This window comes from Chlorocebus sabaeus, chromosome 8 (genome assembly GCF_047675955.1).
Source record: "Chlorocebus sabaeus isolate Y175 chromosome 8, mChlSab1.0.hap1, whole genome shotgun sequence".
NCBI lineage: Eukaryota > Metazoa > Chordata > Mammalia > Primates > Cercopithecidae > Chlorocebus > Chlorocebus sabaeus.
The window spans coordinates 127,615,789-127,642,352 of record NC_132911.1 but is presented as its reverse complement, the minus strand read 5'-3'; the positions used below and the strand labels follow the sequence as shown (position 1 = coordinate 127,642,352).

The following is a 26,564-nucleotide window of genomic DNA, read 5'->3' as shown; positions in this document are numbered from 1 at the left end:
CTCAAGGTTGATCATTGAAAGCTTTGGTGCCAGAGACTGATCCACTGCTTCTCAAGCTATCTCACCGCCTTCCTGGACGTCTAGTGAGTCGTGTTTCCCAGTCTCCCTTGCAGTTAGTTGTGATTGCGTCACTGAGTTGTGACCAAAGCATACGAAAAGAAATGACAGATGCCGTGCCCATGTCTGCACTGCTAAACCCTCATATCTGATCTTCCACTTCCTTTCTCTTTCCTCATCTGCCAGCAGGTGTTGAAGATGGCACAGTCCCCATCAATCCAGGACCCAGCCTCATTCCACTGGTGACTAGACCGTCAGTCAGCAAGAAATAAGCATCTGGCACTTTAAGCCAGTGGGATTTCAGGTACATCTGTTACAGCAGCTAGCACTGCCCTAACTAATACATCTTGCAAACACTCACAGCCTCTTAGCATATTGACTTTTGTTGTGTCTAAAAAGTTTAGCTAAGGCCCCAAAGCTTAAGAGGATAGATAATACATACTCCCATATTCTAAAAAGAACACCAAGAACCTAACAGACGCCATCTCCAGAACTGTCTAGTAGGTGCCAGACTGGCCTTGAGACCCTCACCTCACCATCCTTATCAGCCTATGTAACTTTTTTTTTTTAAAGTATCGTTTAAAGGAACCTGGTTAAAGCAGGAGAATCCATCAGAGGAGGGAGTCGCCAGAGAAGAGTGGGGAGCATTTCCTCTCCTGTTTCCCATGAAGGAGGGGAAGGGATGACCCCCCAGTCCCTGGCCAAGTGAGGACAGCTCCAAAGACTCTTCAAAAAAATGTGGGGATGCCTGCAGGAAGGGGAAGCTGACACCTCACTCACAGGTGAGATGCTAAGTGCCAGGGCCACTCTGGAGTGAAATGTGGTCAGCTTTTGGAGAGTTTATCAGTCCCCAGGAGCTTGAGAACAGACGTGAACACAGAAATCAGTTTCTGCTTTTTGTCCAGAAAATTTTGGCAGTAGGAGCAGGTTAGAACCTCAGGAAGAGGAGAGAGGGCAGTGGGAGGGCAGTGGCCTCCAAGAACCTGCCGGCTGAGGGACCTCATGGAGGACAGCCACTGCGCCACTGCTGCTGATACCCCCTTCAGAGGCCAGCTGCTAGGACGAGCCCATCCATCTGATACCCTGGAAGAGCCAGGAACAGGAGGGGTGTAGGGAGGGAGAAACAGTAGAGCGTTCTTGACAGGGTAGTCCTGAACTGGGAGGGAAGGGAAAAGCTTTAACTGCATGTGTTAAAATTTTTATTTACACTAGCCTGGACTTTTTTTCTGAGACAGTGTCTCACCCTGTTGCCCAGGCTGGAGTACAGTGCTGTGATCATATCTCACTGTAACTTTGAACACTCCTGGGCTCTGGTGATCCCTCTACTTCAGCCTCCTGAGTAGCTAGGACGACAGGTACATGCCACCATGCCTGGCTAATTTGTTTGTTTGTTTTTGAGACGGAGTCTCGCTCTGTCGCCCAGGCAGGAGTGCAGTGGCCGGATCTCAGCTCACTGCAAGCTCCGCCTCCTGGGTTTACGCCATTCTCCTGCCTCAGCCTCCGGAGTAGCTGGGACTACAGGCGCCCGCCACCTCGCCCGGCTAGTTTTTTGTATTTTTTTTTTTTAGTAGAGACGGGGTTTCACCGTGTTAGCCAGGATGGTCTCGATCTCCTGACCTCGTGATCCGCCCGTCTTATGCCTGGCTAATTTTTAAAAATTTTTTGTAGATATGGAGTCTCTGTCACACAAGCTGGTCTTGAACTCCTGGCCTCAAGTGATCCTCCTGCCTTGGCCTCCCAAAGTGCTGAGATTACAAGCATGAGCCATCGTGCCAAGGCCTGGACTACTTTTTAATAATTAAATATAAATCATGATCACCAAAACGAAACATATTCTTATCACTAAAACCACAGAGAGCAATGAGATTTTTCTGATTTTTCACAGGGCTGGGAAGAAAAATCCGTAAGAGAAGGCAGTAGTTGGAAAAAAGTAAACACATTCCCTACTTGTACCCTTTGTGGAGTTCAGACTTTCCATAAATCAGGCGCTGTGTCAGTGAGGATACCCAGGAGATGAATGGAATCCACTGTCTTTCCCAGGCTTGTCAAGGCATCTCATCTGAGCAGTTACGACATCGGCACAGTGGGACTGGTCTGCCCGTCTCCATCGGATCCACCCAGCTCGCCCAGTGATGCATCACACTGCAATAGTGGGACACTGGTTTCTAACAGTGGTTCCACTCCCCTGGCGTAAAACAAATAAACGGGAATGGGGTAAAACTTGACACGAAATTCTGTGAAAATAATCGATTGGCACTGCACATCGTTAATGTGTGGTACTAACTTGCTACTCTTCAACCAAGCAGACGGAAGCAGATGTAGATGCGCCCTCTTATACAGAGGTGCCGGACAGTCGGAGACACAGTGAGAAAATGTTTCTGAAATCTCTTCTCAAAAGCATTCAACAGGAATGCTAAGAATAGTGACAATAAAACACCACCACACCGAGTAAACAATGTCATTAACTTCATTTTGTAGATGAGGAAATCGAAGCTCAGTGTGATTAAATAACTTACGCAACGACACGGCTGCTAAGCCATGGAAGAGCTTGGAATTGGACCCAAGTTCTCTCACAGAAAGATATGCTTGCTGAAAGCTCTGCAGATTTGAAGATGTGTTCTATATGTTAGTATGAGGCCTAGGGCCCTAATATATGTATATATACACACACACACACATTATATATTAGTAATATACATTAGTCATATACTAATATACAGTAGTAATAATATATATTAGTTACATATATCACAGTAATACATATATTAGGGTCATACGGGGCTGGCCCATATGAGCAGCCCCACTGTGATGTATATACATACGTGCCGACATATATACATATATATGTATGTGTACATGGTTTTCACTTTCAAAGCCTCCTTCACATCGTTCTCTTGCTCCACTCTGTTTACAGCTTTGTGGGATCCAGTGGGAAGACAGCCGGCCCAAGATCATGTTTTTGGTCCATGGCAGAGTCAGGACATAAACCCACACATCCAACTATTACCCACTCCCTTTTTCCCATTCCACGCTAATGCTCTGGATGAGAACTCAGTGGGCTCTAACCAACCCTCTGCTCCACGCCTGCCCTCCATGGCACCAACCTCTACTTACTGTTTAAGTTAGAACCAGAACTTACCAAGGCTACTCAAGGCCCAGAGCCGAAGACACAGCAAAAAATCAAACCACCTCCCTGACCGCCGGGAGCTCGCAGTTTTAAATGAAACGTCCATTTGTGGTTTTGTGGCCAATGACTCTCCATTCCAGTCAGGCTCCCCAAACAAAAAAATAACAGAAAGCACGCATCACAGCATCCCTCTTCCATGACGCCTGGAACTGTCCTGGATCCTGAACTATTTGAGCTAAATTCCAGCCTTTGCATCTGTCCCATGGGCAACCTTCGATTCCATCTACATGAAATCTCCAAAACAGGTAAATCCATAAGGACAGAAGGCAGATTCATAGTGACCGGGGTCTGATTGAAGAGGAAAAGCTGGGAGTAACAGGGTTTCCTTCGGAGCTAATCCAGATAGAGGTGATAATTGTAAGCCATCATGAATATACTGAATGCTGTGGAACTGTACACTGTGAAATAGTTAATTTTATGTTGCGTGAATTTCACTTCAAATAATTTTGTTTTAACAAACTAGGATACAAGGCAGATTATGGTAAGTGTATAGCAGAAGAATAAATGCAGTGCCAGGAAGCCTGGAGAGACTGACTTTCACTCCCAGTCTCCCACTATGCCCCACCATGCCTGGCAGTCCCACAGCCACCTCTGTTCAAGCTGCTCCCTCCTCCCAGAATGGGCTTCTTTCTTTGTTCTGCTGAGAGCCCATCCCCAAGGCTTAGACAAAATGAGAAGGGCCTGTGAAGGTACCCTTGGTAATAAAGTGACAGAAGATACCTTCAGCCCCCTGTTCCATTCACATTCCTGAAATGGAAACACCTCCTCCATTGGTCCTCTGTCCCAATCCCCATCATAGACCACCACACTCAGAAACACTGTGTGAGTAGACTCTCGTGGCAATGAATCTAAGTTTCACATTTGAGTTGACATGCTACAGAGCAGAGATCCGAGATGAAGCCGTAAGAGCCCAGAAGGAAAGTGACTGCGACTGCAACCACAAAATCTCCCAGAACACGCGGACATCTGGGTGGGCGCCGTGGGAGGAGCCTTGGATTTCCCCAGAGCTTGGAATGATCTAGAGGGTATCAACACCCTACTGGGAAAGGAGTAATAAAATGCAGGTTATAGTTTTTTCTCCTCCTCTCAGTGTTGTCATAAGGATAAAATGCAATAACTTCCTCAAAACAGCTCAGAAAAGCCTAGATCATTTTACAAACATAAGGCATTGCTCATGTTATAATTGCTGTGGTATCATGTAGGAGCCATAACTGTCCTGAGAAACCATCTCACCAGATGCCTTTTCATTTTATAGATGAGGAGACCCAGGACTGACAGGAGCCTGCTGGAAGTCACACAGGCCTTTAGTGAAGGGCGTGCACTCAGATGCAAACTTCCTAATCCCAGTCCCTGATGCTTCCATGAGAGCCATGCCCACAGAAGCCCCACATCCTTTGCTCATCAGAGGTGGACCTTCTGCTGCCCTGTCCAGGCTCTGTGGAGTTGCAGGAGACTGGCAGCTCCGCAGAGTCCCCGGGTAACATCACTGTGGCTTCATCAGGGCCACGATGTTGTTCCTTCTTACATATTTCTCAGTGAATGATCCAAACCAGCCTCTGGGCTTGACGCTGTTGGGTTATCTGCAGCTTTCTGGCCTTTTCCTCCTCCAGGTCTTCATGATAGCCACGAGCGTGTCACCTGTATACGTGCAACTTAGATAGGTTCTCTCGCAATACGTTACCCCACGCTTGCCCGTGATGAAGCGTATCTGCCCCTTTTTCTCTACTCATCCACCCTTGTAAAATTTTCCCTGATTAATAAAATACCCCACGAAAAAAGTAACAGTTATTCAACTGCCTCGGGTCCAAATTGTCATCTGTATCATTTCCTCATTAAGACCTTTCTAAGAACTGTTGAATAAAAATGATTTATTCTATTTTAGGCCAGGTGTGGCGGCTCACACCTATAATCCCAGCACTTTGGGAGGCTGAGGTGGATGGATCATTTGAGGTCAGGAGTTTGAAACCACCCTGGCCATCATGGTGAAACTCCATCTTCTCTAAAAATACAGAAATTAGCCGGATGTGATGACAAGCACCTGTAATCCCAGCTATTCTGGAGCCTGAGGCACAAGACTCGCTTGAACCTGGGAGGTGCAGGTCACAGCGAGCCAAGATTGTGCCAATGCACTCCAGCCTGGGCTATAGAGTGAGACTGTCTCAAAAAAAAAAAAAAAAAAAAAAAGGTTTCTTACATTTTACAGTCTGAGGGTGGGCACAGTGGCTCGCACATGTAATCCCAGCACTTTGGAAGGCTGAGGCAGGAGGATCACTTGAGCCCAGGAGTTTGAGACCAACCTGAGCAACATAGTGAAGCCCCATCTCTCCAAAACTAAAAATAAAATCAATCTGAAAGGCAGCTAAATAAACACATATAATACATCTATATCTAATACATATTTCATATGTGATATGTAACCTTAGGGATGATTACTTTTGCCTCAAAATCCAGTTCCAAAAAAATACAATGTGGGATTCCATACTGGCTCCTAGAGCAGAAAAAGACATTAGTGGAAAAACTTGTGAAATCCAAATAAAGCGTGGAGCTTAGTTAATAGTCATGCTCCATTTTCAGTTTCTTCATTTTGATAAATGTGCCGTGGTAATGTAAGATGTTACCATTAGGGAAAACTGGGTGAGAAATTCAAGGGAACTCAATTATCTTTGCAACTTTTCTGTAAAATAAAATTTGTGTTTTAGAAGTCTAACAGTCTTTTGAGAGGCCCCACATTTTCTATGAGTTCCTGAGGCAACTTCTTCATGCTTTTTGCCTCCATAATTCCCCAAAATTTTACCAGTCTCTTTTCTCTCTCCTCCTTCTGTCTCTCACACACGCACACACACACATGCACACTCACAACATGGAGTTCAAGCACCAAGGCCAACCTGTCTACGGCGACCACTGAGTACCCAATCTACCAACAGCAGAGACCAGTGCTGAGTCCCCAGTATATGGCACTGTTCCCTGGGGTGACCAGCCAGCTACCTGGAGACAGGTTGATTACACTGGACTGCTTCCATTGTGGAAGGGGCAGTATTTTGTCCTTACTGGAATACACAGTTGCTCTGGCTATGAACTTACCTTCCCTACACGCAATGCTTCTGTAAAATCTGTTATCTGTGGACTTACAAAATGCCTTGTCCACCTTCACGGTGGTCCACATAGCATTGCTCTGATCAACGGACTCACTTCACAGCAAATGAAGCATAGCAGTAGGTTTGTGCTCAAGGAATTCACTGGTCTCACTGTGTTCCCAGTCGTTCTAAAGCAGCTGGCTTGATGGAATGGTAGAATGGCCTTTTGAAGTCACAGTTACAGGCAACCTCACCAACTAGGTGACAGTACTTTACAGAGGTGGGGCAAGGTTCTACAGAAAGCTGTGTATTCTTTGAATCAGCATCCAGTGTATGGTGCTAGCCAGGACTCACGGGTCCAGGGATCAAGGGGTAGGGATGGCACCACTCGCTATTACCCCTAATGACTCACTAGCAAAATGTTTGCCTCTTGTTCCTTTATTATCCTGTTAGCCTAGAGATCTTCGTTCCAATAAAGAATGCTTCTACTAGCAGATACAACAGTGATTCCATGGAACTGAAAGTTAAAGCCACAGCCAGCCACTTTGGCCTCCTCATACCTCTGAATCATCAGGCAAAGAAGAGAGTTTCAGTGTTGGCTGGGGCGACTGGTCCTGACTACCAAGGAGGAAATGTGCTACTATTCCACAATGGAGGCAAGAAAGAATATGTCTGGAATATTCTTTCCAGATCCCTTAGGGCATCTCTTAGTAGTACCATACCCTGTGATTAAAATTCGTGATTAAATTCATGGAAAACTACAACAATCCAATTCACGCAGGGCTACTAATGGCCCAGACCCTTCAGGAATGAAGCTTTGGGTCATCCCACCAGGTAAAGAACCTCAACCAGCCAAAACGCTTGCCGAGTACAAAGGAAATTCAGAATGGGTAGCAGAAGGTAGTTCTAAATATCAGGTACCACCATGTGCCCAGTTACAGAAATGAGGACTGTAAATGTCATAAGTTTCTTATTTTGTCATGAACATTTTGTGATTCTAGAAATTCCCTGGAGATTTGGTGGAGGTTCCACTGCCCAGCAGACCTACAGCACATCACCGTTCCCTCTCCCCTCCTGCTCCCTGGGGGGAATGACCCCACATTTCTTGCACTTTCTTATTAAGAATTGTTATGCAAAAAACAAGTTCCCCAAGTCTTTTCTTCTAGCATACACTTCCTGGGGTACTTTGGCAGACAGAGGTGAATTCCAGGGCCAGCTGATAACACAAGTTTGCTCACAGCAGCTGTATTCATAACACGCAAAAGTTGAAAACAACCTCAATATCCGTCAGCCATAAAAAGGATAACTAAATTTCAGTATATTTACACAATGGAATATTACATAGAAACAAAAACAAACTATGACCACGAGCAACAACATGAATCAGTCTCACAAACTGATGAAGGAAGGAAGCCAGACACGAGAGTACAAACTGTGTCATTTCACGTATATGAAGCTCAAAGATACACAAAAGGTGATAAAAGCCAAAATAATGGTTACCTCAGCTGGGTGTGCTGGCTCACCCCTGTAATCCCAGCACTTTGGGAGGCCGAGGTGATGGATCACAAGGTCAGGAGTTCAAGACCAGCCTGGCCAAGATGGTGAAACCCCGTCTCTACTAAAAATACAAAAATTAGCCGGGCATGGTGGCGGGCGCCTGTAATCCCAGCTACTCTGGAGGCTGAGACAGAGAGTTGCTTGAATCTGGGAGGCAGAGGTCGCAGAGAGCTGAGATCATGCCACTGCACTCTAGCCCAGGCGACAGAGCAAGACTGTCTCAAAAAAGAAAAAAGAAGAAGAAGAAGAATGGTTACCTCTGGAGAGGGACATTAATTAGGAAGAAACCCAAGGGAGTTTCCTGGGGCTACTGGAAATTTTCATTTCAGATATGTGTAAACACACACATACCCACACAGCCATTGAGAGATTCTTCCAATTCATGGGGATATCTGAGAAAGGGAAGGGTTGAGGGGCTATTTCATAAATATAGCCCAGCTGGAGCAATGATTTTGGGGGGAGGGAGAATATAGACTCTAACTAGCCAGGATCGTTTTAGACTATTCTCTCTGTAACTTCTCATTAAAAACACATTTTATCTCAGAATAAATTTCAGTTTATTTCATCATTTTTCTTAGTGTTTGAAATGGATTGAGAAATCTCAATAGGCGCAAGTTAATTTAGAGGGCTGTATCAGACGGAACATAATTAACTTCTCAAATTTCAAGTTACTCAAATCCCTCAGATTTCAAGTTACTCAAATCCCACACATGGGCCTCTTAGTGTCCCACCAGTCTTCTCATTCATATTCAGAGATGCTGGAGAGGTGGCAGCAAGAATGGAGAACCTGAGCTGTGACAAATTCATGTCCCCTGCAGGACACAACAGGTCTGGACATTTGATTACAGCTCAGTCTTTAGAGAGAAATGACGTGTGACTGAAACATTGAAACCCTTCTTTATGGATTTTTTTTTTATAAAAGGGAACATTTTGGTAGATGACACTGCACCTGCAGAGGTGATAATAACAGGATGCTGAGCTGTGCATATGTGGCAGGACTTACTGAAGGTGATGTTGTTCTGTTGACTTTCTATGCACTGGATGCTCTCACTTTACCTTACTCAATCCTTGCATCAATCTGCGAGGGACTTCTTACTATCCCCATTTTCCTGATAAGGAAAGTGAAGCTCAGAATGCTTAGGCAACCCGTCCAGGGTCACTCAGCCAGTATCCTCAAAACTGATGTTGCTCCCTCCATGATTAAAAAGCATGGCTCTGGGAACTGTTATGCCTAGGCTGCTGACAGGGGCTGCTGCCCTGCTGTGATTGACATTCACAACATGAAAACTAGAGATGGGTAATTTGGGCTGAACTGAGGAACCCTAAAAGGATTACAGGAAAAGTTCCAGCATGTAGATATAATTGTGGGTGATCCCCATAGTCTAAAGAACGCATTGAATTGATGGACTGTGTTCTTAGATGAATACTGAGGCATTCAAGGGTCTAAGTAGCTCCAAGAAACTGGAAACTTAGCTCTTATAAGATAAATTCTTAAACTATGCCAGCCTGTTTTAAAATGAGAGAATGATTCATTACTTCCGACAATAAGGAGTAAGTGAAGATTCCTAAGAATAAAAGCACAGAGGCAAGAAGGAAATTTACTAAGCAGTTTTATGCTAAAGGAAGTTTACTAGGCATTCTTATGCTGCTCTTTTTAGTAACACCGTATCTTTAAATCTTTAATACATTATAGTGAGGGAATAGTTACAGCACCTCTTTGCAGCTGAGGAAGTCAAAGTTCAGAGAAGTGATGTAATTTGCCCAAAGCCACACTATGTGGAAATGCTTGAATTAGTGTAATGGAGAGAGCACTGAAGTCAGGTGGGCCTGAGTTTAAATTCAACTCCAATAATTCCTTTTTTACTAACATAGAATAACTTACCTATTTCAGCTTCAGTTTTCTGGTCTAATAATACTTTATCATTTAGGATGCTTTTGGTTACCTGTAATTGAAAACTCAAATGAAAATGGCTTAAATAAGGAAATGTTACTATCTCACAAAGTAAGAAGTTCCAAGGTCAGGTATCTTCAAAGCTGAACTGAGTGGGCCTGCGATATCACCAGAGATCCAGGTTATTCCCAATTCTCTGCTGTGCCAGCCTCCTGCAGCCTGCCTGCCCACATGGTTGCAAGATGGCTGCCACAGTTCCAGGTATCACATTCAGACAGGATAATATCCAAAGGAATGAGAGGCGCCAACTTCTCACACGTCTCTTTTAATCAACAAGGAAAAGCCTTTCCCAGAAGCTCAATGTCTGTAGTTTGGTTCTCAAATCCCATTGTCAAGAATTGAGTCACATACTCATGTCCAGACTCATCATAGACAAAGAGAATGGGACAACTCTGGTTAATTTAGACTAATAAGAATTACTTCTGAAATAAATCCATACAGGGAGGGGCAGATTCCCAAACAAACTCAGGTTGTTTTACTCCCAGCAAGGAAGAAGCCTACTGGGTAGACTAATATGAGGGTCTTCTAGACAAGTTGCCTGGTAAAATACAAGACATTCAATTACATTTGAGTTTCAGACCAATTTCAAAGAAGTAGAACATACTTATAGTAAAAAATTTGTTATTTAGGCCAGATGCGGTGGCTCACACCTGTAATCCTAGCACTTTGGGAAGCCGAGGCAAGCAGAGCACCTGAGGTCAGAAGTTTGAGACCAGCCTGGCCAACGTGGTGAAATCCCATCTCTGTTAAAAATACAAAAAAAAGTAGCTGGGCATGGTAGTATGTGCCTGTAATCACAGCACTTGGGAGACTGAGGCAGGAGAATCACTTGAACCCAGGAGGCAGAGGTTGCAGTAAGCCGAGATCATGCCGCTGCACTCCTCAGCAAGACTCCATCTCAAAAAAAAATACATAAATAAAAAATTAAAAAATTTATTGTTATTTACCAGAAATTCAAATTTAGCTGCATATCTTGTATATTTATTTGCTAAATCTAGCAAAGCCTACTTCTGGAGCTACCAAGGTAACTGAAGAGGAAAGAAATGTATGGAAAGTAAAATTTTATGTTCTGAAAACAGAGGCCCTTATTATTATTTAAATTTAGGAAAAAGGATGGCAGAGTTTTTTACAAAAACACAAAGCAAAAGTGTGATGGTGTGGGGCAGCAAGAATGATGCACAACTGGTGTTTTGTAATAGACTGTTATCTCTGTTCTTTATTCATTTCTGATCTCAGTCAAAAGAAAAGCTTCTTTATTTTTGCCAACAATGGTAGCTCTGCTTTGGAATAAATTTAGATATTGCACTTGAAACAAGTCATTTTGAAGAACAATATCCAAGCTTGCAATTTTTTCAAAGTACGTATGAAAGAAAATCTATTTTTTCATATTCCTAATTGATCAAAAAGATAACTATTTAAAGAAGTAATAGATGTAATTTATTGGGTGATTATGGCATAAATATAAGTAAAATAAATAACAGTAAAGTCATAAAAAATGAGAGGGAGGAATTGGGAATACACTCTTATAAGCTACTTGAGTTATACTTGAAGTGGGGTGTCATTTATTTGAAAATACATTTAGATTAGTTAAAAATGCAAATGGTAAACTCTAGCACAGTCACTAAAAAGCTCTATTTTTTTTTTTTTTTTTTTTTTTTTTAAGACAGAATCTCACTCTGCTGCCCAGGCTGGAGTGAAGTGGCACAATCTTGGCTCACTGCAACCTCCACCTCCCAGGTTCAAGCCAAGTCTTGTGCCTCAGCCTCCAAAACAGCTGGGATTACAGGTGCCTGTCTATCACATCTGGCTAATTTCTGTATTTTTACAGAAGATGGGGTTTCACCATGATGGCCAGGCTGGTCTTGAACTCCTGGCCTCAAGTGATCCACCTGTGCCTCAGTCTCCCAAAGTACTGGGATTACAGGCATGAGGCACTGTGCCCAGCTAAAAAACTTTAAGGCATCATAATTGATACGCTAAGAGAGGAGGCATAAATAAAATCATATAAAATACTCCAGAAAATGCCAAATAAAATGGGAGGGGGAGATACAAAAAACAAATGCAATGAACAGAAAACAGTTTGAAACATGGCAGATATTAATCCAACTATAACAATAATTACTCTAAATGTGAAAGGTCTAAATATATCAATTAAAAGACAGAGATTATCAAAGTAGATAAAAAAGCAAGACCTAACTGTATATTGTCTACAAGCAACTCATTAAATGTAAAGACTTGAATAGGTTACAAGTAAAGAGATGGAGAAAAATTATAGCATGCTAACACTAATTTTAAAAAGCTGGAGTAAATATATTAATTTCAGACAAAGTAAATTTCAGAATAGTTAAAATTATCAGGAAAAGAAAAGTGACATTACATAATGATAAAAGCGTCAATTCTCCTTCAACATGTATGCACATAACAAAAAAAATCAAAATTCATGAAGCAAAAACTGATAGAACTAAAAAAATAAATCTACAAATCTACCACATAATAGCAGTGGAGGTTTCAACACTACTCTGTCAATAATTGATAGATCAAACAGGCAGAAAATCAGTAAGGATATAAATGACCTGAACAGCGCTAGTAGTAAGATAGACCACATTCTGGGTCATAAAACACACTTAAAAATTTAAGAAATAGGCCAGGCATGGTGGCTCACACCTACAATCCAAGCACTTTGGGAGGCCGAGGCGGGCAGATCACTTGAGGTCAGGAGTTCAAAACCAGCTTGGCCAACATGGTGAAACCCCATCTCTACTAAAAACACAAAAAAATTACCCAGATATGTTGGCAGATGCCTGTAATCCCAGCTACTTAGGAGGCTGAGGCAGGAGAATCGCTCGAACCTAGCGGGCAGAGGTTGCAGTGAGCAGAGATCATGCCACATCACTCCAGTCTGGGAGACAGAGTGAGACTCCATCTCAGAAAAGAAAAAAAAATTAAGAAATGAAATAGAAATTATACAAAATATGTTCTCAGATCACAACGGACTTAAGCTAGAAATCAATAATAGAAAGATAACTAGAAAATCCCCAAAATCTGAAAATTAACATACTTCTAAATAACCCAGGGGTGAAAGAATAAGTCTCAATTTTTAAACTACTTTTGGACGAAATGAAAATGAATATACAACTTATCAAAATTTGGCTACAGAAAAATAAGAATGTATAGCACTGAATGCTGTATTAGAAAAGAAAAAAGAAATACAATTGATAATTCAAGCTTCCACCTTAGCAAACTAGAGAAAGAACAAATTAAGCCTGAAGAAGAGAGAAGAAATAAAAATATTATGTGTTATAATTCTTAAAAGGTAGTCAAAGGAACAATTTTCTGAAACAAAAGTTATGTCTGAGGGGTATCTTGCACATGTTCTTGAACTAGTCTGTCAGTTATATTCACCTCTCAATGTCCACTACTTTTTTCGTCTCCTTTCCAGCACCCCTCAGCAATGAACTCAAACCAAGAATCTCACATCACCATTTCCCTTGCACCTATTCTGAGAATACCCAGGCCATAGGCATTATTCTACCAAAACACCCAAGCTCATAGTCTCCACTTCACATCTCTACCTGCCAGTGAAAACTCAAAAACCTGCTTCTTCCTCTTTCCACTAAACAGCTCATCCCCACCACGCACATCAACTCACCTGTACTTGCTCTTCCACCTCAGCAAACATGTCCTGACATGTTTGAATATAAGTTTAGGCTCAAAGAGATAACTTCTACCCTGAAATGTTCTGGTGTGGGGGTCATGTAATCTCACTTACCTCCAAGTTTAATGTCATTTTCAAAAACCAAATAATACTAGAGAATATTTTTTAGCATTTTCTATATGCCTTGTACAAAGTGGAGGACTTAGAACATATTGTCTAATATTTGAAATAACTATATGAGGTATATATTATCTCCATCACACACAAACACACACACACCACTGAGGCTCATTAAGGTAAAGTCACATACTCAAGGCATCACGAACATCAATGATGGAGCTGGGACCAGAAACCAGACTTTTCTGACACCAAATTTTATTGCTTCAGAGAATGTTGAGTGCTTGGATTATGTGTCTGTGAAGCAGTTCTTATGTTGCTATATGTTTTAGATTTGAAAAAGTTGTCAAGATTATTCACCATGACAACCAGAGTCAGTACTGGTATTCCTTGTGTTCTCTATGAGAAAAACTGACTGTCAGGAAAACACTGAATGCCTGACTTTCCTTTTCATGGGCTTCTTTATGTCATTTTTGTCAGTTCCTTCTATGGTTGATCTACAAATATTAGGTTATTTTCTTTCTCACAGATGTGATAGAATCTACACCAAAAAAACAGCAAGAATTATTTGAGTACTACGAATAACATTTGGCAATACCTTTAAACATTGAAATTGTCTGAAATACTTTTATATAATTTCAACTGATTGAAAACCTCTGCAGCAAGAAACAGCAATTTTAAGTATCTCCACAAGCTGTATTAAGCATAGAAAACAAGACTTAACTCTAAACAGAAAAACAAGTTTAAAATCAGTTTATGAAATACAGCCGAAATGATTGTATAGAAATGTATTAGATATAATTATCTCTTATACTAGCCATGTTTTGTGACTTTTAACATCCAAATCACTTGCCACAAACCTTGACATCCATCAAGCATAGAAGTTTACATTTCAAGAAATAGGAGAGGATCTCTGAAGGAAAACAATCTGACGTCAAGAAAGTTCTTATCTCTTTATATAAAGTGTCAGGAAACATAAAAGAAAAACTGATGAAAAACAGACTGCTTGAATTTAATTACAAGACCTTTGTTCCAATCTAGTTAATTATCAAGTAGATTCTTTAACTTTGTATGCCCTTTCGGCTATGTTAAAGGCCAGAAAAGAATATACAACATAGAACCTCAGGAAACAAAGTACTTTTAGAACCAAGTTATTTGCTTCATTTCCCTATAATTAAAGGTGAATCCCTTCTACAAGATATTCATATTTCTGATTTAATATTTTCCCTTTTTGAGAAAGGAGAAGATTAGCAAAAACATCAGCAAGAACATCAGCACAATGATGGAAAAGGAAGTCCCAGCACTTGATCCCCCACAGAAATACTGATTTAACAATGACCTACAGAACAAAATAACTTTACGAGAAGTTCAGAATCCAGTTATGAAGTTGCAGCACCCAAGGAAAGAACAAAATCAAGAACAGTCACACTGAAATGAATAAGAAGAGCAATTTTACTCTATCCACATCAGCCCCTGCCCCAAGAAGATGCAGCTCAGCACTAAGAGCTGTTGCCCTGGTCCACAACTTCTCCCTGTGCTAGGGGCAGTGGGGCTGGGGGTGAAAAATAGGGTGTACATCCAATGCCCTGTACTTTCAAATACTTTCTGAGGGGCTGGTTCCTATCTTGTCTCACCCAGAGCATTGACAGAACTGGTGTGGTTTTATGGAGGCGATTAAGAACAAAGGAAAGGAGGAGGGCAGCTTTCTGTACCCAGCACAGCTCTACAACATTAGGAGAAGGTACACAACTAAAGGTTTCTACTGCAGGGAAACAGGGAGGATAGTGGAGCATGCCTTCAATGTCCTGGCCCACAGTACAGCAATTAGATATCAGAGGGGGCAAGAGATTATGAGATCACCCACCAAAAAAACAACCAGTAAGTCCCTCTAATGAAGAATTTACACACACAAGACCAAAGAATACACAACCATAAAAAATGTTTGAGAAACTCCCAGAATCTCCAGCCAGGCTGACTGACAAAAGTCTTTTCCTATTGAAGTCAGTCAAAAAGACTGGGAGAAGTGGCTGTTAATTCAAATATATGGATACCAACACAAATCCATGAAGAACACAAAGAATCAGAAACATGACACAATCAAATGACCAAAATAAATTTCTAGTAATTAATCCTAAAGAAATGGAGATCTATAGACTGCCTGACAAACATTTCAAGATAATTGTCTTAAGCAAGCTCAGTGAGTTATAAGTAAACATGGATAGACAACTAAATAACATCAGGAAAATGATACGGAAAAAAATGAGAATATCAACAAAGAGAAACTATTTTCAAAAAGAAATTTTGGATCTGAAGACTATAATAACTAAACTGAAAAAATTCACTAGAGGACTTCAACAGCCAATCTTGTCAAGTAGAAGAAATAATCTATAAACACAAAGACAGATCATTTCATTTAAAATTATCTAGTCAGAAGAGCAAAAAGAAAAAAGAATAAAAAAAGAGTGAAGAATGCCTACGGGACTTATAAACGTTATCAAGCAAACCACTATAGGCATTGTGGGAGCTCCAGAAGGAGAAAAATGGAGGCAGAGTTGTATTCAAAGAAATAGAAACTTTATGAATATGAGGATACATACATATATGTATATAACAAATATATTTTCCCAAAATGTAGCCTGTATTTTTACTCTTAATGGTGTCTTTTATATTAACAGAAATGTTTAAGAAAATCATATTTATAATTCATACAAAAATTCCCCTTTGGTGTTTTTGTACCTGTTTTAAAATATTTGCCTACTTCAAGACCACGAGGAGTCTATTCTGTTCTATTCTAAAGGCTTTATTGTTTTATCTTTCATATCTGTATCTACAATCTATCCAGAATTAATTTTCAGGTATAGCATGAGAAAAGGATCAAGATTTTTTCAGCATGGATAGCTAATTGACCCAGTAGCATTTACTGAAAAAAAAATTGTACTTCCTCCCCATTGCACCATAGTGTATTTTTTGTCATAAATCATGCTGCTGTGTATGTGTGGATTTTTTGGCACTCTATTCTGTTCCATTTTTTTTTATCTAACCTTGCAACACTATCTAAACTATCATAATGACTAGTTCTGCAGGTCTTATTCTATGGTAAGTTAAGTCCTTTGACTTTTTCTGCAAGATCACCTCTTTTGCTCATGGTTTTTACTTTTCCATATAAATTTTTAGAATCAACTGGGAAGTTACCACTATCACCCACTAAAAACAACAATACTGAGACTGTGATTAGAATTTCTCCTACAGAACAATTTTAGAGCACTTACCTTACAATATTAAATCTTCTAATCTTTTCATTTATTAAGTCTTCTTTAATTTTACCCAATAACAAATATTGTGTAGTTTTCAAACTATATTTTATTATATTTATTCCCAGGTAAACTATTTTTTTCTGTCTGTTGGAGTCTGAGTTCATTTTTTGTGTTTTGTTTGCTTTGTTGTGTGTAGATGATCTTGTAGTAAATATAAATTCAGCCAATATTTGAATGAGTTATACTAAGTTACTGCATGACTTTTGCTAATAGATTCCCCTTTCTGGGCCCTGATTGCCTATCTTTAAGTCAGTTGACCCACATTATGAGTTCACATCACAGAATATATCTCTTCTCCATAGTTCTTCACATAGTTTGACTTTTACCCTTGTATAATCATTGGATGACATGTGTTTTCCCCATTAGACTATATGCCCATTGAGGGAAGTGACATACCTTTCTCACTACTACATCGCCCAGTACCTGACACAATTCCTATAGCAGAGTAGGTACACAACATGTATTTACAAAAAAAGAACGACTGTAAAATAAGAGCTTTTTTTTACTCCCAAGATCACATAAGTGGACCAGTGAAGAAAAGATCTAAAAAAAGGGTGTTCTGCTGTTGAAAAATGTCTTACAGATCATTCTAGTGTCCACCTGTTTAGAAATAATCCCAGTTTAGATGATGTAGCAATCGTTGTTCTCAGCAAAGACAGACCAGAAAGCTCTATTTCTGTGGAAATATTAAGTGCCTCATTCTAACACGGAACTTAGCAAACACATTCATATCTGTTAAAGCAACAATTTCCAATTAAATCTTGTTCCTTAATCCTTCTATTCGTTGAGGAGTCAAACCAAGCTTATAATGTTTTTATGACTTTGAAGTCTGCCCCTCGTCCTGTCTCTTGCAAAATATTATATAAAATTCAGTACCTTGCCCCTAGGTAATGACCTACCTTAACTCTCACCTTTACAACAGTTGTCAAACCATTTTTGAGATGAAAAACCTGAAGCTCGGTGAAGTTAGGTAACTTAGTTCACATATCCAGAAAATAATAGTGCCAGAATTCAATTGTAGTTCTGTTAGAATCCAATGTCTAAGCTTTTTTTTTCCTGCCCACTATACCATGGTTTCCCAACTGTTTGTAGATTCTCAAAAATGTATAAAGTTTCTCTAAGAGGTTCTTAAAGGTAATAATACCATGTTTTTTGTTTCTAACTTTAATCAATACAATAATTATCAAAAACCTTTCCCTTTAATACAGAATATATTGGAGTGCTTATGTAAGTGAATCAAGTGAGCAAGCAACACAATAAGTAGAGATTAGATGAATGTGCCCATGACTCAGTGTATTATTCAACCGAACACTGCTAGCCACCATATGGCTTTGATCATAATACAGCTTTAGATTGTTTTTATTCTTAGCCACATATTGCTTCATTTATGCCTCAGTGGATTATTGCAAACAAGAATGAGAAACACAAATGTTGAAATATAGGAAGTTAATGAGGAGCATAAAAGGATTATAATTCTGCACATTATCCTCAAAATGATCTGCAGAAAGGCTGTAACTCATAACCATCTCATCAGAATTTGTATGTGGTACATTTAACTGTCTCAGGGACTTCAAGAAGTGATGTTTTAAAAATGGAAGGCACAATGATCATCACAATTAACTTGCTTTTCATTTACTGCAAAGAAGTTCTCTCCATAGTCCATACGTTAACATGCAGAGAAGTGTAATGATTTAAATATTCATAACATAGTTTTTGATATATGTAATTGTGGAATCAGTTTGTGTGCCACAAAGAGTGAGGAAGTACCACAAAATACTAGAAGATATCACTACATGAATTTTCCATTTTTCCCTTTGCCTTGGACAAATGAAACCCAAGGAAAGAATATTTGACTAGACCTAGCCAAAAACATAACTCAGTGGTTTTCAATCCTGACTGTTCATTAGAATCACCTGGGGAGCTTTTCAAGGCCCAGATGACTGGGCCTTAAGATCAGAGCTTCTAATTCAATTCTCCTGGGGTGAGGTCTGACCATAGATATTTTTATCTTATTCCAGGTGATTCTACTGAATGTGCCTTTACTAAACAAACCCTCTGTAAGTAGACAGCAGCATTCCTTACTAGCAAAAGCTTATTTTGTATCCAGTTTATTCTGAATGTAGTTTAGGAGAAAAGAACACAGGCTGAAAAGCCAGGGGTCCTGGGTTGAAGTCCTGACTTGGCCACTGTGTGATCTTGAGCAAGTCACCTCATTTATTTGGTTGTCCTTGCTCCTTGACATTAGCACTTTGAGCTACTTGGTAAGATCCCTACTGCCTTTAACATTCAGTTAATTATTAAATGTTATAACTTTTACATTAATAACAATATAACAATCAGCAAAGCATAATATTGTGGAAAGAGTTTAAACTTTGAAGTCACATCATGTGGGGTTCAAATTCCAGCCCTGCCAACTTTGTAAGTGTGTGCCTTTAGCCAAGTCACCTGACCTCTCTGAATGTACTGAAATGGAGAAAGAATTGTGATCAAGATTCAGTGAAATACAGAACTTTGTACATTATATATCTCAACAAATTGTAGCTGTTTTTATTGCTGTTTTAATGTTCTGGTTATTGACATTTCTGCTGTTATCTTATTATTTATATTTATTTACATATATTTAGGCTATTTAATATATTTAAGTACTATATATTTATTTTACATAGTCAATATATTTGTTAACATTATAGATAATATATATAAAATAGCTAATGTGGTATACTATATATTTAGTATATTTATATTTATGTTATTCTATTTCCTTACATCAAGAAGTGAACGAAGATTCATTTGGAAAAGAGAATAATGTCAAAGGGGTGATTGGCTTGACTGTCCCCGATTCCTTGGGTTTCCCATCTAGGCCAGCAGGAGGCTGGCATCACTCACGTGGAGAATGTTTCTGTTAGACAGCTTTTTCTCTCCTGTGACCTTCACAAACTTGGCTGCCATCAGATCTTGCAGTGGAACTGACTGTTTCAAAGAGAAGCAACCATAACACTGCTACAGAAAATGAGAAAATGGCTTTCTGCCCCCAGGTTTGCAACAGACATGTTCAGATCTCACCCATCCTACCTTTTACACCATCTCCAAGCCCCTCTCTCCCAAACACCATACCTGGGCAAGCATATCAGTTAGAGCATAGATTCAGCTGTTACAACAGAAACCCAAAGTAATAGTGGCTTAAACCAGATGAAAGTATTTTCTTTCTCTGATTTATAGAACTGTCCAGATGAGACTAATCCTGGACCAGTAGACGGATATCAGAGATCCTAGTTCCTACCCTTCTTGCCCCATTACCCGCCAACCACATGCTCCATCCAGGACAGCTCACTCTGACATTCTCATTCCAGCTAACGGGAACAGGAAATGGGGATGAATGGAACACAGGCCTCCTTTTGAGGACATAACCCATAAGACGCACAGGTAAATTCTGCTTGCTTCCATTGGCCAGAATTTAGTCACCTGGCCACACCTGGCTACAGAGGCAGCTGGAGAAAATGTAGTCTTTATTCTGGGAAGCGATGTACCCAACTGAAAACTAAATACAGAAGCCAGGAAGAGTGGCTATTGATGGACAAATAGCAGTCTCTGCCACATGAGTAAAGACGTGGGGTAGAGTTCAGGGATGGAGAAGACTCCAGATCACTGCAGGTTGAAAGAGTGGTTTTCAAAGGATATTTGTCCCAGTATACATAACTCTAAAGCATCACTAACTGCTGGGGTGCCATTTTTTCTCTAGAAATTTGGAACATGTCCCAACACAAACACAGAGTTTTTTTGTTTTTTTTTTTTTTTTTTTTTTTTTTTTTTTTGAGATGAAGTCTCGCTCTGTCACCCAGGCTGGAGTGCAGTGGCACGATCTCGGCTCACTGCAAGCTCCACCTTCCAGGTTCATGCGATTCTCCTGCCTCAGCCTTCCGTGTAGCTGGGACTACAGGCACCCACCACCACACCTGGCTAAGTTTTTGTATTTTTAGTAGAGACAGGGTTTCACCATGTTAGCTAGAATGGTCTCGATCTCCTAACTTCATGATCCACCTGACTCAGCCTCCCAAAGTGCTGAGATTACAGGCGTGAGCCACCGCGCCCGGCCAACATGGTCCTTCTTATGTCAGAAATACAGAGTGACAGACTCCATTATGCATTAGTCATGTTTATAAACAGGTTTTTCAGGCCATGTCAAAATATGTCTTGCTCAAAACAGTTCTAAAACGTCCCGTTGTCTCAGGCCTTTCCTTTGACGCATGAGAGTTCCATGAACACTTGGAGGCAGTCAGAATAGCTCTGGAGTCTCGGACTTAAGTCAGGAATTGCATGGCTTTCATGGGAACCAGAAAAGCTTGGCAGGGCTGGGTCTCGTGTCATTTACTTCAGCTCTGGTGGGGCGTGAACTAGTTTGGGATTCTCTGGAGTGCTTTGAACCCAACATTTCCCCCACACTGCTGAGCTACCTACCAGTCACGGCAGCTGGATAAGGTCTCAACCTCTGTAGAGGCCACATCAGCTACAACAAAGGCCCCCGGTGTGTGCCTCCCACCTCCTGCTCTCAAAAATCAGTCAGGCCTAAAACAGTGCCAGGTGCATGGTGAGCATCATATAAACAATCGCTATGGTTTTTATTATTACCACTGTTTCCTGAAGAACCTTTAGAGTTTGCCTGTGAGTTGCATAAGGGCATAAATTATCTTTTCTCATTCCTGCCTCCTCAGCATCTAATACAGTTCAAGTCTCATATCCAACTCTATTCAACCTATATATATAAAGCCTCTACTATGTGCTAAGTACCAACCTCGGTAATGGGACATAGTGATGAATAAAAGCCTTGGTTTGTGTTGTTACAGAACTTAGAGTTCAGCAGGAAATATTTGTGGAAGGAAAAAAAACAAGAGAAGGAAGCAGGGAAGGATGAAATGAAAGAAGAAGGGAAAAGTTGATTTTTGACTGTAAGGGCAGGGAATATCACAGGTATTGAGCAAAGGCATGAAATTTAAGAGTGGAGAAATTAAAATGCACCTTGACCCCAAGGCCACCTTGAAAGCTCTTCTGAGACAGCCCAGCTCTGGCCCACTGTCCATCAATGCAGCTTTATCAAAAATACATCGAGCTACTACTACTCCTTGCCCCGAGAGCCCAAATGGTTTGGGGTGAAAAGCAGCCCAGCATAAGTACCTGGATGAGGATTAGACCTAAAGCAATCAGCCCTGCAGAATAGGAGCAGCAGAAGGCCAATATTTTACCATAAGACAGAGGTCCAAATATATCCATAGTTCCCTTGTGTCCCCAAAGTCAAGTGAATATAGATATGCATATTCCTCCAGCAGTAAATATCAATAAACAAAGATGAGAGTGGCTCAAAGCAGATCATTTTTGGGAAGGGACACAGGGTCATCACATGGGAGGGTATATTTGGTTAGAAGTGAGTAACTGCTGTGATAACCAATCCCAGAACCTCAGTGGCATAGTCACAGCCCAGTGTACATAATCAAAAGACTCTGCTCCATACAGTCATTCGGTGCCTCAGGCTCCTTCACCTAGTGGCTTGACTATCCCTTAGAGTCTCAGAGTCCTTGCTGGACCCAGCTGGTAGTCAGGAAAAGGAGCAAGAAGGCTTTCTTGCCCTTAACTGCTTTGGCTAGTTCTGCTCACTCATCTCTTCTTACATTTCATAGGTAACGTGGCCTCATCCAGATGCACAAAGGCTGGGAAATCTAGTGATTTTCCCAGCAAGAAGTGGGTTTGAGGGAGCATTTAGCAAGCTTCTGCCAAAGAGGGTTTGAGGAGCTTTTTATGTAACCACATAAGAAAGTGAACTCATGGGCAAGAGTGATGGCACTTCATGTAGGGATACCTCCAGGTTCTCTGGATAAAACTACAAATGAGAAGAATCCCAGTTAGTGGGGCTCATTCAGTCATTACAGAAACATTTGAGTGCCTACAATATACTGGGCACTGGGTAAGCATTGATAAACACAACAGTGCCTGTCTTCATGGAGCTTACCGTTTAGCTAGAAGTACAAACAAATGAGGATTCGCAATTCATTGTGATAAGTGCTCTCATAGTATATATACAGAATGCTCTGAGCTTGCAGAGAAGGGCTCCCAACTCAGAATGGAGTGATTAAGGAAGGTGTCCTAGGCATATTTGCCCTGTCTACCTGGTCCCACCCATCGTAAGGTGATTTTCTTCATCTCTCACTTCCATGTTTATTACAGGAGTAGCCAATTTTTCTAGCATGGCCAGCCACAATTGGTGGCATAACCATAATCTCCTTCCCTAGGAATATGGGAATTAGGATAAACACAAATCAGGCTCTTTCTGGATAGATGAGCCTGTAACATGTAAGCCTTGGGAGTAGTTGGGGAAGCAGAGGAAACAAGTTTGGAGGGAGAATGGAACAGGCATACAGAGAGGAGGAAGATTGGAGAATCCTGATCCTAGTTGTCTCTGAGGCTTAATTCAATCTCTGTTCTCCAGTTCCATCAGAACCCCAGGGTCCTTATAATAAATGCCCTCTCTTTGTAAAGAGCAAAATCAAGCCGGTTCCTCTTACAACCAATCAAGAATTCTAATGAATACAAATGCTGAGGACTCTCATCTTAGCAAAGACCTGATGGGGCAGGAGTGGAGAGCCCAGTGACGAGAGGCAGATGGTAGCATGAGGCTGAGCCACGTGTACCTCATAGGAAGATGTTCATAATGTGATTTTAAGTGGGAAAAAAAAAGCCAAGTGCATATAGCATAATAGTATTTATAAAGTAAACCAACCAAAGGAAAAAACAACTTTATGTGCTCAAACAAAATTTTGGGAGACACATACTATTGTTTACAATGTAATTCTGGGGAATGGGGCTGGGTATTTAAGGGGGCTTTCATCTCTTTCTAGTTTCCTGTTTTGTTTGAAATTTTAGTGATACGCATATTATTTTTATACACTGAAACAGACAGGTGGAGAAGGGTGGAAGAGAATTCCAGCAGAAGAAACAGCACATGCAACTTGTATTAGTCACACAGCTATGAAGAAACACCCGAGACTGGGTAATTTATGAAGGAAAGGGGTTTAATTTGACTCACAGTTCCACACTGCTGGGGAGCCATCGGGAAACCTACGCTCATGGCAGAAGGCAAAGCAGCAGACACCTTCTTCATGGGGCAGCAAGACGAAATACGTTCGAGCAGGGGAAATGCCAGACGCTTGTAACACTATCAGGTCTCGTGAGATTCACCCATTATCACGAGAACACCATGGGGAAACGATCCCCGAGATTCAATTGCCTCCACCTGGTCCTGCCCTTGACAAGTGGGGATTATATGGATTACAATTAAAGGTGATATTTGCGTAGAGACACAGAGCCAAACCATTTCAGCTACCACAGACCATTTTTATTACTAATTTAGCTTCGAGACTCAAAGTTAAAGTGTAAGGTTTCTGAAGTTATGCAGTCACCATTCCCTCCTGAGACCACAGGCAGAGCATCCTTAGCAATGCAGAGTAGAGGAGATGGGAGGCTCCAAGGAGTCCAGGACGGGGTGAGTGAGAGGAGAGCGGATGGCAGGCTTGTGGTTGGGGCGTCTCCTCATGAAGCAATACTCAAGGAGAACAGCAAGGACAGATGGGGTTGACTAGGAGACAGGAGGCCCCTTGCAAGGCAGGACAGGGGTGATAGGGTGAGATGCTATATTAGGGTCGGGGCATATGGCCAATTCACCTTTCTCTCATCCTGAGCACCCAAGAAATATTACCCACCAACTCCTCTCCAGGCACATCCTCCTCTTTGTTCCCATGGCCACTGCTCTAGTTCAAGCCTTCACCACTCACCCTACCCTTTTACAATCTCCGTCTCCCTCTATCCTTCTTCCCCCTCGTAACCCCTAAAAACCACTAATCTGTTCTCCATTTTTTAAATTTTGTCACCTTGAGAATATTACATATAAATGGAGCAGTGTAGTATTCCACGATATGGATATGGCAGTTTAACTATTGACCCACTAAAGGACATTTGAGTTGTTTCCAGAATGGGGCATTCTGGATGAATAAAGAATAAAGCTACTACAAACAATAACGTACAAGGTTTTATGTGGGCATGACGTTCATTTCTCTGGGACAAATGCTCAAGATTGCAATTGCTGGCTCATGTGGTAAGCGTGTCTTTAGCGTTGGAAGACACCGCCATACTCTTTTCCAGAGCAGCTGTACCACTTTAAATTCCCACCAGCAGCCGGACATGGTGGCTCATGCCTGTAATCCCAGAATTTTGGGAGGCCAAGGCGGGCAGATCACATGAGGCTAGGAGTTTGAGACCAGCCTAGCCAACATGACCAAACCATGTCTCAACTAAAAATACAAAAATGAGCCATCTGTAATCCCAGCTACTTGGGAGGCTGAGGGACAAGAATCACTTGAACCCGGGAAGCAGAGGTTGCTATAAGCCGAGATCATGCCACTTCACTCCAGCCTGGGCAACACAGTGAGACTCTGTCTCAAAAATAAAAGATAAAATAAAATAAAAATAAATTCCCATCAGCATTGTATGCATGATCATTTTCTTGCACCCTTGCCAGCATTTGGTGTTGTCACTATTTATTCTTGTCATTCTAATAAGTGTGGAGTGCTATCTCATTGTGGACTTCACTGTCTTATTAATGGCTAACAATGTTGAACATCCTTTCACACATGTGCTTACTAAATGTGTAATGGAAAATGGATAGCCCTGCCACTTGGTTGGACCTGGGATAAATGTGCCTTCTTGAAGCTCTGCCAAATTTCTTGACCCTTGGATTAATGATGGGAATTGGAAGCAAGGTGAAGAAACGAGGGGAGGCTGCCAAAAAGTAGAGACCTAATGATTCCTTACCCATCATCACTAACCCTTCTTTTACACACACACACAAAATGTCTTCTGTTCAAGAGAACCTAAATGATTGGCAACATGATTGACTGGTTGATTGACTGAAGTTGTTCATTCAAGCTGGAGAATAGCTGTAATTGTAGGTTTCAGAACATTCTGATTTGCATATCAAAAAAAATCTCCTTTTTCTTGTTTTCTTAAAGTCTTATTTTTATAAGCAGGAGAAAGATGCTATATTATCAAGTGAAAAACTACCATTTAAGTAAGAACTCCCAAGAAAGTAAGAAAGAATCCTGTTGCCCAGGGTTATTTGATGCATTCTAGCACTGTGACGCTTGAACTTGGCTCCTTCCCATTGCTCTGGTGTTCACAGCAGTTTTAGAAGCAAAGATGAAGACATTTTTAAAAGGCTGCAAAGTATGAACTGCCTTTGGCTTAGACTTCAAAGCTTCTATCCGTCTTATTGCTGTTAGTCGCTCTCGTAAAGTTCTACACACCCAGCTGACTCACAGAGTAGCCGAAATGCTTTCTTCAAAAGGGGAAAAGCGCTGGCCTCAGCAGACTGTCCGTGTCTGGAATCTGTAGCATGGATAGGGGCTCAGAGGCTACCCCCAGGATCTGCTGCCGACAGCAGATTCACATCCTCATTAGCACATAGCGTTCATTCCTGTGTTGTGGGTTTCTGTGTGATTTCTTTTCTCTTCTTGATGCTTCTCTGTATATTCCAAGTTACCTGCGATTATTTTCACAATCCTACAGATATTTGGGTTAAATTTGTATCCATACTCACTTTTTTCCATTTACT

The 26,564-nt window shown here is 41.1% G+C and overlaps 1 protein-coding gene across 1 annotated transcript in view; it reads right to left on the bottom strand.

The window, feature by feature from the left end:
* The window catches only part of FER1L6 (fer-1 like family member 6), a 266,543-nt gene extending 259,969 nt beyond the window's left edge, over positions 1 to 6,574 (bottom strand). The window contains exon 1 of the mRNA XM_038000171.2: positions 6,374 to 6,574. The gene's annotated coding sequence lies outside the window, so the exon portion shown is untranslated. The remainder of the gene's footprint in view (positions 1 to 6,373) is intronic.
* Positions 6,575 to 26,564: the final 19,990 nt, after the last annotated feature.